Below are 18,375 nucleotides of genomic sequence, written 5' to 3'. Positions count from 1 at the left end.
GGATCAGAATGAAATGAAACATTCATAGGTCATCTAATATTTAACAAAAAGAGTTTTAACAATAGAATGAAAGGATCAGTATCAAAGATTCAGTATCTGTTCAGTTGGGAGTAGCTTCACTCACTTCATTTGCCAAGGTGGTTGGTGTGCCTCCTCAAAAGAGTGTGCTGACTCACTACCTAGAGGGACCTCCACAAAGCCTGAGGAGCAAAGACTACTCAGGCCTAGGGCTTTAATCCCTTAGGCTACTGGGAAGTTCCTTCAGCATTATCGGTTCAAGTCTTAGTTCCCTGGACCACCTAAGTCTTGAGGTCAATTCCTTGCCTTTTCAGGGAAAAACTAGACTACGTGGCAAGAACCTTCCAGTCTTCCTGCCATGGATAACAACCAGATTGGTAGAAGTTCCTCCTACCATGGAGGGAGGGGAGGGTGGCTGAAAGGGAGGGAAAAGGAAGAATCAGAGATGATTCTGAGGTTAATGAGGCTGCTACGTGGGAAGAATGGTGGTGCTTTTAACAAAATTGGGTATTTAGAAAGAAGGAATTGGAGGCCAGATTAGTAGCAGCAGCAGCAGCAGCAGCAACAGCAGCAACAGCAGTAGTAGTAGTGGTGGTGGTGGTGGTGATGGCTGCAGCAGCAACAGCAGCAGTAGTAGTAGTAGCAGCAGTAGTAGTAGTAGCAGTAGTAGTAGTGGTGGTGGTGGCAGCTGCAGCAGCAGCAGCAATAATAGTAGTAGTAGTAACTAGAATTTATGTGCCAGCCACTGTGCTAAGCATTTTACAAATTTGTCTCATTTGATCCTCACAATAACCCAGTGAGGTAGGTACTATTATCATTCACATTTTGCAGTTCAGGAAACTGAGGAAAATAGAGGTTAAATGATTTGCTCAGGGTCACACAACTAGTGAGTAGATTTCCTGCAGCTAGATTTGACTTCCAGCATTTCAGTCTCAGGGCCCCGTGCTCTATCCACTGCACCACCTGGCTTCCTCAATCTGTTTTCAGATGTGTTGAGTTTGAGGTAATGGCAAGAAGCCAGGTGGAGCTATCTGAGACATGTTCTCAGAGGTCTTCATTATATTAATTGTCTAACCAACTGTCTTTTTTCTCTCAGCTTGCAGAGAATAACTTCTTAAACTAGGTTCAGAATAATATCTAATCAGCTCAGTGTTAAGGAACATCACAGCATCTAACTGAAGAATAGAAACAGCTAAAGAATGCTGGAACAGAGTTCCCTTCGCCCAATCTCTCACCTGTGATGCTGTGCAATGATGCCTGAAGTTCTGCCATTAGCAATTGATTTTGTGGATTACAAAGAATTTAGGCTCTTTATGAGTTACCCATGAAAAATCAGAGGACCGAGAGGGACTAATACCTTGAGCTCTTAATTGCTGGTTCCTCAGAAGCATGGATGCTAAGAGTAAGGCTATACAGAAAATTGAAACATAATGAAGTTGGTGGGGGTTCTGGTCACAGAAAGGAGAGTTGAAAAACATTGAATTTTGCAAGAGAAACTGTGGTTAACTTTGTAAATCTTAAAGCACTAGATAAATATCAGCTGTTGTTGCTATTGTTGTTGTTGTATGGTCTACAAAAAGATTCACCCACTAACCTCTTCAGCTTTTCTAGGATTCTCATGGATTCTTTGAAAGCTTCCCTACTCCCAGACTGAGTTTACTTTGTATATTTTTTTTTTTCACAAGATGCTAAGGTGTGACTGTCAGCACAGCTCTAGCCAACACAATAATTTGCACTGAGTTCTGCACTTCCTTCTGAATGCTGGTGTCTTAGGAGAAAATGTGATATCACCTCATCTGTCTGTATGGGAGCAGAGCAGCCACACACAGCCCAACCTTTGCCCCCTGCTGCAAAGCATCCTATACTCTCATATAGTTGACAAGTTGACAAGCCAACCTGCCAAGGTAGCCTTGTGTGGACCCTGCAGCCCACGCCTTTTGTCCCACAGTGCTGCAAAGGAAACTCAATTTCACTTTGTCAAATCTTCTTTGCCTGAGCTAGCTGAGGAGCAATGTCTTTCTTCATTTGTATCTGTCTTTGTCTCTAACTATGTTAACATTTCCCTTTTCGACTTATTTGGTTCTGACCAGGATTCTCAAATGTCCAGATCCTTTGGTAATTTTCATTTTAATCTATCTTCGGCATTTGCCATTTCCTACTCATTTTGTATCATCCATAAATTGAATCTGTGTCAAATTTACTTTATCCTCCAGGTCATTAATGAATTCTGTATATTGAATAATTCAGTTTCCTGTATTGAGCCCTATGGGATCCCATTTGAATCTTCTCCTCATCTAGATTTAATTTAAAATAACATTAATTATTACCTGTATTGGCCATTTGTCAGCGAAGTCTAAATCCATTCCCCCATCACATCATACAGACCATACTTTCCTAATTGTCCCATGAATTACTTAGGTCAGAGATTTCACATCACATCAATATATACATTCTTTTCCTCAAATTCTCCTGTGGGCCTCTAGTCTGTAATTATGTTCAAAAATGTTTCGTCTGGGATTAGGAAGCACAATTTGTGCTTTTAAATCTAGGCTGCTTGGTGTTCATTAGATTCTCCTCACCATGTACATAGAGATCAATTTTCTTATTAAAATTCTTAGACTCTTACCTGGGATGACAGTCAGACCAACAGAACATTCATTTCCTGAATCATCGGCTTGATGAATATTCCTCCACTTCTGAAATTTGGGAGCCTGCCAACTTCCAAGATTCCAAAGATTTATCCATTTCATCCTTCTGATTTCCCAGAAAAGCCCCAAATGTGTTCCACTTTGGCTTAAGGATTGGGCTTGAAATGCTGTTTTTTAATGTCAGTCAATAGGATCATAGATTCAGAACTTGAAAGAACCTTAGAGATCATCTAATACATGCCCTTCTTTTTACAGATAAGGAAATTAAAGTCCAGAGAGGTATATGACTTATCCAGGGTGACCCAGGTGGTAAGGGAGCAAAGCTGAGATTCTAACCCAGGTGCTCAGATTCCAAAGCCAGCAGGCTGCATTTGACTTCATCTTGCTCAACTCCATTTATCATTTATCATTCCCAAAGGTATTACTTCCTACAACTATTTCCACCTCCAGACCCCCAAAGAAAATAGTAAAGGTCAATATGATGTAATAGAAAGAGCACCAGTCAAGGAGGTAAAAAACATGGACCCTGTCACTAACCAGCCATGTCATCTTGAATAAGTCACTCCAACCTCTCTGGGTCTTGATTTCAAAATCTGTAAAATTAAAGAATGAGACTAAAAATATGTCTAAGATCTCTTCCAGTCGTAAATCTAATGGGGTCTACAATCCATTCTAGCTTTAACATTCTGTGTCTATGGGATGGGGAACCTTCAGCTTCAAGGCCACATGTGGCCTTCTAGGTCCTTGAATACGGCCTTTTGATTGAATCCAAGCTTCACAAAACAAATCCCTTTGTTCTACGAAGTTTGGGTTCAATCAAACGGCTGCACTCGAGGACCTAGAGGGCCACAAGTGGCTTCAAGGGCATAGGTTCCCCACCCCTGGTCTATGACAACTTAACACAGTGGCTTGAAATTCAGATCCTCAGAACCTACCTCCTTCAAGTTTCAGGTCAATTTTCTATCAATTTGATTGGTTTGTTCTCTCTGGTTTGGTCTTGTATCCCTCTCCCGCTGATTTTACCCAGAGAATGTTAAGATATACTAGCTTAGGGAATATTACTTATAAATGGCAAGATAAAGAAGCTTTCCATCTCTATCCCTCTCTAAGTTTCGGAGTTGTGGGAATATGAACTAGGGATCCCTCATCCTAAGAGTCCACCTGACCAAAGAGAATATTCTCACCAGCCCCACCAAACCAATATTTTGGCCAATATTTTCTAATAAATCAACTGAAGTCACTTTTTCTCTTATAGTGAAGACAAAACCTCTGTGGTGTCCCAGAAACCTGAGGAAACAGGAAACAGCTGCATAAAGACAGTTATTGAGTATCTGCTCTCTGGTAGCCTCAAATAGAATATCTTATTAGTCACCACTATTATCCTGCCACTATAGCAAGAATTATCATCACCATTTAACAAAGGGAGAAACAACATGGTAACATAGTCCAGGAGAAAAAGGACTGAACTTAGAGAAAGGGAAGACCTGAATTCAAGTACTGCCTTGACAAATACTAGGTATGTGACTATGATCAATCCAGGGGTGGGGAACTTATGGCCTCAAGGCCACATGTGGCCCTTTAGGTCCTCAGGTGCAGCTCATTGACTGAATCTGGTTTGGATTGGATTCAGTCAATGGACTGCAGTTGAGGGCCTAAAGGGACACATGTGACCTCAAGATCACAGGTTCCTCACCCCTGGTCAAGTCTATTAACCTTTCTGTGCCCCAATGCAAGCCTCTTAGATTGTAGGCCACCAAGGAGCTGCTGATCTGTATGGTGGAAGGAATTTCCAGCCTGAGCCTTACTTGTTGTACTTATGAAATAATAGGTCCAGACAAAAAAAGAAATTAGCAGATGGCTTTTGGTTCAAAGGACACACTTTATAATGGGTCTCTGGAAATGGAAATCTAAATACTCTGATTTTTGAGCAAATTAACGAATCATTCACCGGTCAGCAACTTGTCATGTAAAGAAAAGAACTGGTTAGCAACTGATCAATTGAGTCCAATGGATAAAAACAGTATTGTGCATAGATTAGTCTAGATTGTCTCTGTTTTACATTATCTTGGCATTAAGGTCTCACTACAGCATTAGTCAGTGAAGAATGTTGAATTTTTAGACAGAGAACTTAGGTTCAAAATCCAGCTTTGCTACTTGTTGCCTGTATGACCTTGGGCAAGTTATAACCTTTATAGGCCTCTATAAAATAAAGAGGTTAGACTGAATGATCTCTAAGGTCTTTTTCAAATCTATGACCCTAATCTGACTGAACTGAATTTGAATATAGACTCATTCCCATTAAGGAAAGTTCCATATTTTAAAAGCTGAGGCACAATTACAAACTTGATTTTAACCCCATAAACCACCCTTGGGCATAGATATTTATTAATTTTCTAAGGTTTAGTAGCTGGTAGCAGAGCCATGACTAACAATTTTTGTGCCTGGGGTAAACATGTCCTCCAATCAAATGTTAACATTAAATTCAATTGAGCAGGACAGTGAGATGGAAAAGAGAATAGATTCTATGAGGCCAATACTAGACAAGGTTAACTGAGGAAGAGTTCTTTGGGGCTAAAGACAGTAGAAGAATAAGTTGTAATTTGGTAATTTCCTATTTTAACTAATTATTTTTAGGTCAATTATTTCTAGGCTGCTGAAAAACTCCAAGTGTTGTCAGTGCCCTCTAAATTTTGGTATCCTGAGGCAAACTTCGGGTCACTCCACACTAGTTACAGCTCTGATCTGAAGTCAGTGACTTAAAAAGAAACAAACCCAACCCCAATTGTATTATATTATTCATTCAATTTATCCAAAGGAAATACTGAATTTTACACTGATGAAATATCAGTAATTCAGAAATCTTCGTTTTCTTGAAGAGTCCAGGTAAAACAAATCTTTTTTTTCAAACACACTCTGATTCATTTGAGATATAATACTTCTTACTCTTTATCTCCAGCCTCAGGCAAAATGAATCAAGAATGAGTCTAGAAGCAGGAAGACATTAAAGGTTTTAATTTCTGTAATCTTATTGTTTTGTCATTAAAGTAGTATATATGGAAATAACAAGAACAAAAGATTTAAAATGTTCTATTTCTGTCATCATTCAGTTTATGACTGGATCCTGACATGGTAGCTATATCTGTTTCAAATACACAGGGTTAATAAGGTTTGAATATGTTAGAAATTACAAAATGATATTCTGGCTATGTCTACACATGGCCAGATACAATAGAGAATGAAGGAAAATAGCTTATAATTGGTCACACCCATAGTCATGCAAATAGCATGTGCTGCATTCCAATCCAACATGAGGGAACATTCCCATTAGCCCCAGCTCTTAGCAGAAGAAGGAGAATCAGTGGGAATGCTCCTTCTAAAGTGTATGGGCATACCCAGTCTACACTCTATGCATAGTTGTGCTCATAACCCGAGATGGCACCATTAGGTATAACTATGTCACCCACCTCCATGATCTCAAACCCTGAAATTTCCATGTTTGATCATAACAAGCTCCTATACTTCCATCCTTCTATTTTCCTCACTCCTCCTAAACCTTTTCTTCATCCTCAATGAAACTCCCAGTCCTTTCATTCCTCCCTGTGCTCCCAGACTATCATCTATGCTTCACTTTCCATCCTGCATAATCTTGACCCTATTCAGGGGTATGCTGAAGATGATTGTTAACTTTTCACCTTATAAATCAGCAAATGCTGCAAATTAAGACTTGATCTATTATTATGTTGATTGTCTAGACTTAAGAAAGTGATGGAAATATTGCTAACAGTGCAGATTAAACTTAAAAGTATATGCGTACATTTTGGGGAGAGCCTGTTGTTAAATATTTATGAACATACCACTGCCTATAGTGTGCATTGTTTTCCACTCTTAACCACCTCGCTCCCTTTTTCTCATGGTTTATGCCAGGAGTGAGGAACCTACAACTTTGAGACCACATGTGGTCCTCTCGATCCTCAAGTGCAGTCCTTTGACTGAATCCAAACTTCACAGAACAAATCCTATTCAGTCAAAGGGCTGCACTTGTGGACCTAGAGGGCCACATGCGGCCTTGAGGCCACAGGTTCCCCACCCCTGTTTTATACCTTACCTATCTTTGGCCCTAGATCCACCCCTACCATAGACCTTCTTTGCTCCTGCTCCTGTGCTGCTGGTTGATATTGAAGGAAGTTGTGCAACCATGCTAGCTGGGTGCAATCTTTGGCTACATTAAAAGAAGTATAATGTTAATGACTAGGTGGTATAGTTCTATTGAATTTTACCTTGGCTAGCCCACATCTGGACTGCTGTGCTCGGTTCTGGGCAATACATTTCAATAAGGATATTTAGAAACTAGAAAGTAGACAGGGGAGAGCTGGAGAAGGGCCTCAAGAACATGGCATAGAAGAATCTAATATAAGAACTTGAGAGATTTAATTTGGAGAAGAAAAGACTTACGGGAGATGTCACAACAATGAAGGCTGTCACCTGGAAGACATATTAGAAATAATTCAATGGTTTTCTTGCTTTCAATTTTATTAATCTCTCCTTTGCTTTTCAGGATTTCTAATCTGGTTTTTGATTGGGGATTTTTAATTAGTTCTTTTTTTAGTTTTTTTTTAGTTGCATGCCCAATTCATTGATCTACTCTTTCTCTATTTTATTTATGTAAACAATTAGAAATATAAGTTTTCCCCTAAGTACTGTTTTGGCTGCATCCCATAAATTCTGGTATGTTGTTTCATTGTTGTCATTCTCTTTAATGAAATTATTGATTATTTCTATAATTTGTTCTTTCACTCACTTATTTTTTAGGATTAGATTATTTAGTTTCCAATTATTTTTTTGGGAGGTGAGGCAATTGGGGTTAAATGACTTGTCCAGGGTCACACAGTTAAGTAAGTATCTTACTTACTGGTCTGAGGCTGGATTTGTACTCAGGGCCTCCTCACTCCAGGCCTGGTGCTCTATTCACTGAGCCATCTACCTACTCAATTAATTTCCAATTAATTTTTAATGTATCTTTCCATTGCCCATTATTGAATGTAATCTTTATTGCATTATGATGTGAAAAGGATGCATTTAATATTTCTGCTTTCCTGCATTTGATTGTGAGGTTTTTACTCCCTAATACATGGTGAGTTTTTGTGTAGGTGCCATGTACTACTGAGAAAAAGGTATATTCCTTTCTATTCCTATTCAATTTTCTCCAGAAATCTACCATATCTAACTTTTCCAGAATTCTGTTCTCCTCCTTAACTTCCTTCTGGTTTATTTTTTGGTTCGTTTTATCTAGTTCTGATAGGAGAAAGTTGAGGTCCCCCACCAATATTGTTTTATTTTCTATTTGCTCCTATACCTCATTCAACTTCTTCAAAAATTTAGACGCTATACCTTTGGTGCATATGTGTTTAATATTGATATTACTTCATTGTCTATGGTACCTTTTAGCAAGATATAATTTCCTTCCTTATCTCTATTAATTAGATCTATTTTTGCTTCTGCTTTGTCTGAGATCATGATTGCTATCCCTGCTTTTTTGCTTCAGATGAAGCATAATAGATTCTGCTTCAGCTCCTTACCTTTACTCTCTGTCTCTGTGCTTCAAATGTGTTTCTTGTAAACAACATATTGTAGAATTCTAGTTTTTAATCCATTCTGCTCTCTGCTTCCATTTTATGGGTGAGTTCATCCCATCCACATTGATAGTTATGATAACTAACTGTGTATTTCCCTCCATCCTATTTTTCCCTTGTTTATCCTTCTTTCCCACTTATATTCACCCTGTCCCTCCTCACAAGTGTTTTACTTCTGATTACTACCTTCCCTAATTCGCCCTCCCTTCTATCAGTCTCCCTCCTTTTTCTTATCCCCATTCCTTTATACTTTCTTATAGGATACCAAACAAACTACCAAAAATTATTTTGTAGAGCTAGAAAAAATAATAACAGAATTCATCTGGAAGAACAAACTGTTAAGGATATCAAAGGAATCAATTAAAAAAAATGTGAAGGAAAGTAGTCTAGCCAGAGCTCAAATTGTATTATAAAGTGGTAATTATCAAAACAATCTGTACTGTCTAAGAAATAGAGTGGTGGATCATTGGGATAGATTAGGTACACAATACATTGTAGCAAATGACCATAGTAATCTAGTATATATGATAAACCTAAAGATCCAAGCTTTTGGGACAAAAATGCATTATTTGACAAAGACTGCTAGGAAAACTAAAAAACAATACAGCAGAAACTAGGTGTACACCAACATCTCACACCATATACCAAGATAAGGTCAAAATGGGTACATGATTTAGACATAAAGGGTAATACCATAAGCAAATAAGAAGAGCAGGGAACATTCTATCTGTCAGATCTGTAGAGAAGGGAAGAATTCATGACCAAACAAGAGATAGGGAGCATTATGAAATGTAAAATAGATAATTTCAATTATATAAAATTAAAAAGTTTTTGCACAAATAAAACTAATGCAACCAAAATTAGGAAGAAAAGAGAAAACTAGAGGGGGGATTAGCAACAAGTATCTCTGATAAAGACCTCATTTCTCAAACATGTAGACAACTGAATCAAATTTATAAAAATAACAGCCATTCCCCAATTGATAAATGGTCAAAGGATATGAACAGGCAGTTCTCAGATAATCAAAGCCATCTATAGTCATATAAAAATGCTCTAAATCACTATTGATTAGATAAATGCAAATTAAAACAACTCTGAGGTACCATTTCATACCTATTAGATTGGATAATATGACAAAAAAATGAAAATGATAAATGTTGGAGAGGATGTGAGAAAATTGGGACAGTAATGCACTGTTGGTGGAGTTGTGAACTGATCCAACTATTCTGGAGAGCAATTTGGAATTATGCCCAAAAGGCTATAAAACTGTGCATACTCTTTGTTCCAGCAATATCACTACTACTTCTATATCCCAAAGAGACCAAAAAAAGGAGGGCAGGGGGAGGACCTACTTGTATAAAAATATATAGCACTTCTTTATGTGGTAGCTAAGAATTGGAAATTGAGGGGATGCCCATCATTTGGGGAATGGCTGAACAAGTTGTGGTATATGATTTTGATGGAATATTATTGTGCTATAAGAAATGACAAACAGGATGATTTCAGAAAAAACCTAGAAAGACTTCAGTGAACCGATGCAAAATGAAGTGAGCATAACCGGGAAAATGTACACAATAACAACAATATTGTACAAAGAATTGTGAATGACTTAGGTGTTCTCAGCAATACAATGATCCAGTACAATCCCAAAGGACTAATGATGAAACATGCTATCAGCCTCCAGAGAAAGAACTGGTATTACCTGAATGCAGATTGAAGCATGCTATTTTTCTCTTTCTCTTTCTTTCTTCTTTTTTTCTTTGTCATTTTTTTTTGTTTGAGCCTTCTTATACAAAATGACTAATATGGAAATGTTTTGCACAATTGCACATGTATAACCTATATCTGATTGCTTACCATCTCAGGGAGGAGGGAGGGGAGGCAGTAAGGAAGGGATAAAATTTGGAACTCAAAACTTTAAAAAAAAATGCTAAAAATTGTTTTAACATGTAATTGGGGGAAAATAAAACATTATTAAAAATAAAAAATAAAAAATAAAAATGAGTATTAAAATTTGTCTTTACATGTAATTGGAAAAAATTAAATACTATTTTAAAAAAAGAAGGGAGTAGAAAGAAGAAGAAGCAGAGACTTGAGGATCCATCTCAATATTCCCTAAACAAGCAGCAGTTGACCACTACTGCTACATGCTTCTCAGGAGATTATCAAGGCCTTCCCTACTTACTCCCACCCTCAGCAAAACAACCCCAGTCCTCAATCCTAGCTAGGTTATGATGAAAGTTCCATACTTGCCAATGCATCTTTCAGAGGCCAAGAATAAACACAGATCCTCCCTTTCCTTTGCCTTTTGAACTCCCATCATGCTCTCTGCCACTATTCTCCTTCCTTATGTTATAATGCAGCCCTGCCAAGGCACCAATTGCCTAGAAGCTTTGGAAAGCCTCAGGGTAGCACTTAGTGACATTGGAGGGAGAGGGAAAGAGAGAGGGGCAAAGCTGGAAACAAATACCCTCCATTACTAGGAATGGAACTAGAGGGCAGGGGTGGAATTCCTGTTTCCTATACACACAGAAAGGACCGAGACATTGTTGTACAGCCTTCTTGCTTTGTTTCTAGTGTACAGTTTTCTCTTTTGGCATCTTTTCCCTCTTTCCTTCTTCCCCAAATGGGTTCATTGCTGTTCCAGCTCAGCTTCTATACCCCCCACCTCCCCCACCCCCACCCCAACACACAAATCCTCTCCCAAAACAGGAAAGGATATAACTGGTTGATTGCATTTTGGCTGAAATTCTTTTACACCAAAGTGTTATATCTACTAGACATTTGCTTTTTAAAACTTTTCCCCATGTCTAGATGTAAAATAAATGACTTTCCCCATTGCAAAAAAAAAAAAATCAAAGACATCAGAAAAGAAAATCATAGATTTTTTTGGTCCTTGACAATCCTGTAGTCCAACCCTTTGATAGGATGGAGAGAGAAAGAGCAGCCCAGGACTAGGATGGGACAGCCCCAAAGTCATTGAGTAATGAGCAGCACAACCAGGAATCAAAGCTTGAGTTTCAAGTCCATGCTTAGTGCCCTTTAAAAAAACAAACAGAAATCTCTTCAACACAAAACACTTACTAAACAAGAACCAAAAGCAATAATAATTATATCACATTTACTAAATAGAAGACAAAAGCATGAATAAATAGAATAGAATAATTCACCTATAAACCTGAGTCACACTCTCCCAGCAAAGCATGAGGATTGTAGGGAGCAGGGAGAGTAGATTGGGGGCTCTTTCCAGCACCCTACAGTAGCTCATTTAATGAAGATCCACTTTAGAATAAATGAGAGGCTCCTAAAATAACATTAGACCTACTCTGACTGGCCCCAAAGGAAAACTTGACTTAATCCTTTTAGTAAGTCAGGAATTAGGGAGAGGGACAGAAAGGATAACCTCTGACCTTTCACCCACAGCCAGATTCCCCGCTTCCTGGGGAGGATGTCTAAACTCCCAAACTGTGAGGGTTCTTGGAGTGGAGAAGCCTGTGGCCCTGTTCTCACCCACTTTTTCTAGGACCTGGAGCCCACCCTGCACTAGCATAGATCTGCCTTCCCTCTCCTTCCACCCCAAGACTCCCACATACATACTTGGTATTTCCTGGCTCACTTGATATTACCTTACTTACTATTTAATGATTTTTTTGTACAATGACCTACCATATTGTATGACCTGAAACACTTTCCCATGCTACCATTATTGTTGCTATCATTTGGTTATGGAAGTTTCTGACCAAAAAAAAAAAGTGTGTCATGGGAACACATCCTCTTTACTAATGGAGAAATTACAGTGCTAGGCACAAAACAGGCATTCAATAAACACTGGCTGGTTGGTTGTTTGATTACCATAGCAGGCACTAGTGTGATGAGAAGGACAAGTCAGTCTGACATGACGCTAGATGTTAAACATTCCTAGACTGCCCCCGGCCCACTCTCTCTTAGGTCCAAAGGAAAGAAAAAATGCCAAGAGTCAGCAAAGGCTTAGGAGTCATGAATCTTTTCTCAAAGATACGCATCCCTCTCAAACCAGCTGCAACAGCAGCAGACAAAGACATGTGGGCCTCTACCTTGCCTGGGGCTTGTTTGTCTCTCTTCCCAGTTTTCTTGGCACTGACATCTACAAGATGGGGTCTCCCCAATGGATGCCACCTTCCTAGAGAGGCTTTCTGGGTATTGATCATCAGTCATCAAGTTTAATAACTTCTTATTTCTCTCCTGTCTATAAACACCATCTGCCTGGAAGAAAAGAGTTGGGAAAGGGAGAGGAGAGACTTTTGCTGAGCAATTATGAAAGGAGGAGCATAGTGCTGGTGTAGGCAAGACAGGAGGCTCGAGAGTGAGGAAGCTAGTCCTAGAGCTACCAGCTGACCTGAATTGCATTAAAATGGCAAAGAGACCAAAAAACCTCCAGTAGGACTTGGACTGCCATCTGTTTGATATGAGGGAGTGTTTGTCTACCCTAAATGCCTCACTATTTGTGGGCCACTGAACTGTACTCCTCTCTCCTCCAAAAGAAAAATGCCTTGGTATGCAACTCCAGGGCATGGATAAAAGGGCAGCATAGTATAATGGAAGAAGCCTTGGTCAAGAAATCAGGAGAGACTTGCTTTTGATTTTCATCTCTGACACTTACTGGCTGTGTGATCACAGGCAAGTTACTTGACATTTCTTAGCCTCAGTTTCCCCAGGGATAACATGGGCACGATAAACCTTTAGTATCTACTTCACAAGGTTGTTGTGAGGATCAGATGTGACAAAGTGTTTGCAAACCTCAAAAGATCATATTAACCAATCTGTTGATATGCATTTAAATGTGCCAGGCACTGAGCTGAGTACTGGGAGTACAAAGACTAGAGACTCCCTGTCTTCAAAGGGCTAACATTCTAATGGGAAGGACAAAACCTGGGCTTATAGGTATACACAGATTATATACAAAATAAATACAAAGCAATTTAGGGAAGGGGTACTAAGGCTTCATGGGCAGCTAGGTGGCACAGTGGATAGAGTGCTGGACCTGAAGGCAGGAAGACTCATTTTCATGAGTTCAAATCCCGCTTCAGATACTTACTAGCTGTATGACTCTGGGCAAGTCACTTAACTGTGTCTGCCTCAATTTCCTCATCTGTAATATAAGCTGAAGAAAAAAAATGTCAAACTATTTCAGTATCTTTGCCAAGAAAATCTCAAATGGGGTCACGAAAAGTCAGACATGATTGAAACAACTGAACAACGACAACTGAAGCTTCATGTAGAAGGTGGTGCTTGAGCTAAGTGTCAAAAGAAATCAGGAATTCCAAGAGGCAAGGTGAAGATGGTGTGCATTCCAAGCATGGCAGTCAGGCATGGATATGGGAGATAGTACTGTGAGTACAGACAGCCAGTATGGCGAGATCTCAGAGTGAAAAGAGGGAAGTAAAGTATAAGAAGACTAGAAAGGGAGAATGGGAACCAAGTTGTGAAGACACTATTTAAATGTCAAACCAAGGAGTTTAAATTGGATCTCAGAGGCACTAGGGAGACATTGGAGTTTATTAAGAAGCAGGGTGATGTGGTTAGACTTTTGCTTTAGAAAAATCATTTTGTCAGCTGTGGAGGATGTATACAGTGGGGAGACAGCTGGGGAAGGGATGGCAAATAAGGGGATATTGCAATAATACAGGCAAGGACTGATGAGGGCCTGAACTAGAATGGAGGCTGTGTCAATAAGAAGAGGGGAACACATGTGAGAGATGCTGCAGAGAAAAAAACGAAAGTCAAGATTGGGCAACCTATTGGATATGTAGCCTGAGGGAGAATAAAAGAGTTCGAACCTGGACAGATGGAAGGATGGTGATGACCTTGACATATGTATATGTATATATATATACCTGCATATATATGAACTATTATTAGTTCAGATTAAAAATGATGAAGCTGAAGCCCATAGAGTTACCTAGATCATAGGATCTGAGATTTCTAGCTGGAAGGTACATTAGAGGCCATCTATTACTACCCTCTGATTTTACACAGGAGGCCCAAAGATATAAAGTGGCTTGAGCAATGCTACAAAGTTATAAGCAGTAGTAAATTCAAACCTGGGTGCTCTGACTCTATCTAGTGTTCTTGCCCCTACACCAGGGCAACTCTCAGAATATTCATGTTTGAGTTTCAACTGTATTACTTTCTAGCTGTGTATCCTAAGCAAGTCATGGAAAGACCTTGAGCCTCCATTTTCTCATTTGTAGAATGGGAATGTATTACTTCCCTGCCTACCTCACAGGGCTACTATGGGGAAAGCATTTTGCAAACTTGAAATTGCTATATAAATGTGGGTTATATTTTTTCATGCCACACATATAAACACATACACAGTGAAGGTCCTAATGTAATGGCATCTCACTCATTTCTTCCCCCCCACCCCACCTTACCCTCCAACACTTCCACATTCCACATTTGGGACTGAAACATTTGAAGATCCCTAGCATGACATAGATCCCTGCTGTTACCCCTGTCTTGTTCAACATTTTTATCAAAAGCATGGAGGAAAACCAAGAACAAATATGGAGATGACGCAAAGCTCAAAGAAAGAGATAATATTGGGCATGACAGGATCAGAATCCACAATGATCTTTCAAGGCTGCAATACTGGGCTAAAAGCAACAAGATCAAATTTGCCAGAAACAAATTAAATATCTGGCATTTAAGTTCAGGCCATCAATTTTGCAAATACCAGAGCAGGGAGACCTGTCTTGATAGCAGTTCACGTGGGAAAAAAAACCCTGGGATTATCCCTGACCACAAGTTCAATAAGAACCAACTGAAGGATGAGGCTGTCACATTAGACAGCATTAACCAAGGGAATATCCAGATGAAGAGGAAGGGCTCCATTGTATTTTATGGTAGTCAAACTGTTTGCTTGAAAGTTCCATTCATTCTGACCTGGGCCTTGAAAGGAGAGAAGGATCTAAACCGAAGGGAGATGAAGAAGGAGTATGTTCAAGGAATAGGAAACGACCAACATGAATGCACAGAGGCAAGAGGGTAGGACAAGATGAAGAAATAGTTAATAGCCTAGTTTGCTTGGAATATGGAATGCTTGAATGTGTGAATAAATAGTGTAAAATGAGGCTGGAAAGGTAGTTTGGAGCCTTAAAAGCAAAACTTTGGTATCTTACAGGTATAGGGTATAGGGCCTTAAAAGCAAAACTTTGGATCTTACAGGTAATAGGGAGCCATTGATTATTTTGGGACAGGATAGTGACAGAGTCAAACTTGTGCATTCAGAAGATTGTCTTGGCAAGGATGATTGGAGAAGAGAGAGATTGGAGGCAAGGAGACTAGTTTGGAGGCAATTACAACCATGCAAGGGAGAGATGATAAAAAACCTTAACTGGAGTGGTAAAGATATGAATTAAGAGGAGGAGAAAGATGCAAAATACATTATGGAGACAAAATCAATAGGACTTAATGTTTTTAAGTGGCTCTAATTTTCCACGATAAAGTAAGCCCTCTTACAAATAGAAAATGATCAAATTATTGAGAGACAGAAATTATGTCTTCTTTAAGTTAGACACTAAATTAAAATACAAATTGATCCAATACGTCCTTCTTATTACCTGTGTGATCTCTGGCAAATCTCTTGAGTCTGGGCTTCAATTTCCTCATGTTAAAGGGAGGGAAGAAGGGAGGGAGGGAGGGATGGAGGGAGAGAGAGAGGGAGAGAGAGAGAGAGAGAGAGAGGGAGGGAGGGAGACAGAGATAGATAAAGAAACATAGAGAGAGGGAGGGGGTAAAGAAAGAAAGAGAAAGAAAGAAAAGAGGAAAGGAAAACCAAGGGCTTTTGACTAAATTACTTATAAGGTACCTTCCACTGCTAACTTCCCATAATTCTATAACATTTATGCATCCAACAAGCACTTAGTAAGTATTCACCACACATTATATGCTATGCATTGAGTCAAGTTTTGGAGATTCAAAGACAAAAATGAATCTCTGCCTTCAAGGAACTTACATTCCACAGAGAGACTCAACATGTAAATAGATAAATGTATAGATGATTATTTGAAGGAAGTGAGAGAACTAACAATTAGTGAGAGCAAGAGAGGCTTCACAGTGGATGTGACACCCCAGCTGAGTCTTGAAAGATGCCAAGGATTCTAAGAGCCAGAGGTGAGAAGAGAGCACCTACTTTTTAAATATATATATTTTAGAAGGGAGTATCTGTTTTTTAAACATATATACATATATATATATATAATTGGTATCTCTTATATTTAAATTGCTTGGATTTCCCTCTTTGCCCCCCTGTCCCCTAGAGTGGTATCTTAATAACAATTTTTTAAAAGAAAAGAAGGGAAAAGAAAAGAAAAAATAAACAAAATGTTGGGGAAAACTGACATTCTATGCAATGTTCCACCCCAACATAATCCTTTTTCCCCCACTTCTGCAAAGGAGCAAAATGAAGCGTCTTCACACCCCTTCTTTGGGACCAAGCTTTGGGACCTTTATAATTTTGCTTAAGCTGCTTCTTTTTCTTTTAAATAGATTTTTATTTGCATCTTTTGTTTTGACACTGCCCCCCATATCTTTTCCCTTTCTCCCAAAGAGCCATTCCTTATAACAAATAATTTTTCAAAATAAGGAAGATGAGAAGAAAATACAGCAGAATCTATCAATACATCTAAAAAAATCTAACCTCACATGCTGTATTCTACATCCATAGACCTCTCACTTCGACAAAGGAGTTGGGGAAGGTGTCTTCCTCTATCTTTACTTTGGGGCCAAACTTGTTCTTTGTAATTTTGTATTGTGTTTGTTCATTGTCCAGTGGTGGTTTTTCTTTCCAGTTGCATTGTCGTAGTCATTGTATACGTATTGTTTCCTTCATTGAATAAATTCATGTAGATCTTTTCACATTTTAGTGCCTTTGCCATGGCCATCATTTCTTATAGCACAATAATATTCTATTACATTCATATACCACACTTTATTTAGCCATTCTTCAAGTGATGGACATCTTTTCTATTTCAAGTCCTTTGTTAATACAACAAATGCTGTTAGAAGTATTTTGGTTCTGTTGTTGTTCAGTCACGTCTGACTCTTTGTGACCCCATTGGGGCTTTCTTGGCAAAGATACTAGAGTGGTTTGCCATTTCCTTCTCCAGCTCACTTTACAGGTGAGGAACTGAGGCAAACAGGATTCAGTGACTTGCTTGTGGTCACACAACTAGTAAGTGTCCGAGGCCAGATTTAAACTCACAAAGACGAGTTTTCCTGACTTCAGGCCCAGCACTCTATCCACTGCACCACTTAGCTGCCTTGGTTTATATTTTGGAGATTTGTGTGTGTGTGTGTGTGTGTGTGTGTGTGTGTGTATACCTTTTTATCAGTGACCTTCTTGGTCATTGACATATATATGTCTAGCAATAGAACTTCTGGATCAAAGAGTACAGGTTTGGCAGTTGATTGGATTTGGTTGTTATTGGGGGAATAGGGAAAAGCAAGAAAGAAGGAATAATCACAGATGGTGCCAAGATAGAGAACCTGGGTAATTAAAAAGAGTAGAACTTGTAGTAGAGATAGAGATGCTTGGAGGAAAGTTTAGTTGGGGAAGATAATCAATTCCATGTTGAACCTGTTTGGTTTGAAATGCCTATAGGACATCTAGGTAGAGATATCCAATAGGCAGGTAGTGATACGAGACTGGAGCTCATGAGAAAAGTTAAACCTGGATAAATAATTTTGGAGTCAGCTGCATAGATGTGATCCTAGAACACAGGGATGCTTTTGAGATCACCAAAAGAGAGGGAGAAAAGAGAGGAGAGGAGAGAAAAGGAGAAAAGAGGAGAGAAGAAAAGAGAAGAGAACAGGGAAGGAGAGGAGAAGAGAAGAGGGGAGATAAGAGGAGAGAGAAGAGGGGAGAGGAGAGAAGACAAGAGGAGAGGAGAAGAGAGGAGGGGAGAAGGGAGAGGAGAGAAGAGAAGGGAAGAGAAGAGAGGAGAGGAGAAGAGGAAAAGGGAGGAGAGGAGAGAAAAGGAGAGGAGAGGAGGGGAGAGGGGAGAGGAGAGAAGGGAAGAGAAGGGAAGAGAAGAGAA

This window comes from Vombatus ursinus, unplaced genomic scaffold (assembly GCF_900497805.2).
Source record: "Vombatus ursinus unplaced genomic scaffold, bare-nosed wombat genome assembly UNPS02014791.1, whole genome shotgun sequence".
NCBI classification, from domain to species: Eukaryota; Metazoa; Chordata; class Mammalia; order Diprotodontia; family Vombatidae; genus Vombatus; species Vombatus ursinus.
The sequence above is the reverse complement of the archived record's forward strand: the minus strand, read 5'-3'. Positions refer to the sequence as shown.